We start from the raw sequence: 850 nt of genomic DNA, 5'->3' as shown, positions 1-850 counted from the left end.
CAAGCGTTCCTGTCCTGTCACGACTCCAGTTCCTTCCTTCCTTCCTTCCTTCCTTCCTTCCTTCCTTCCTTCCTTTTCTCCTCCTTCTCCTTTCTCCTGTCCTTCCTCCTCCTTCCCTCATTCTCCTCCCTTTCATCTCATCTCTTCTCCCTCTCACTGGGGCTCCTTCCTTTCCTCCTTCTGTTTCATTCTTCTCCCTTCAGCTTCATTCTCCTCTCTTCTTTCAATTCTCTTCATTTTCTTCTCCTTTCATCTTCCTCTTCCTGATCCTCTCCTCCCCCTCCTTCCCCCCATCTCCCTGGTCTTTCTCCCTCCTTCCCCATTCTTCCTCTCCTCCCCTTTCTTCTTCTCCTCTCCATCCTTTCTTCCTTTTCCTTCCTCCTTTCTCCTCATTCTCACCAGATTCTTTTAACAATAATAATAAATAATAACAATGATGACATTAAAAAATAACAGACAACGCAATCCTTAAAATGTATTATGGTCCTCAAGTCTCTTTATCACAGCTTTTTTATGTGTATTTATTTATTTATTTTCATTATTATTCTTAGTGACTTGATTTTTGCCGATATTAATATAATAATTTTCATATAATCATCATCATCATCATCATCATCATCATCATCATCATCATCATCATTTTCTCTTTCACATTTTTAATATCGTTCCCTCTCACTTAACACCTTAATACCGGGTAATTCCACTATTAACGACACCCCGAGTTAAGGTTGTCGATAACAGCCTTGTTAAGAAAGGAATTCACCTCCCTTAATGACCCCCGGCACCTGAACGCGGCTTTAATGACGTCACAGTGACCTCGTTCAGGTGAGAGCGACATAATCTCCTTAAT

Source organism: Homarus americanus, unplaced genomic scaffold, assembly GCF_018991925.1.
Source record: "Homarus americanus isolate GMGI-L3 unplaced genomic scaffold, GMGI_Hamer_2.0 scaffold56241, whole genome shotgun sequence".
NCBI lineage: Eukaryota > Metazoa > Arthropoda > Malacostraca > Decapoda > Nephropidae > Homarus > Homarus americanus.
The sequence above is the reverse complement of the archived record's forward strand: the minus strand, read 5'-3'. Positions refer to the sequence as shown.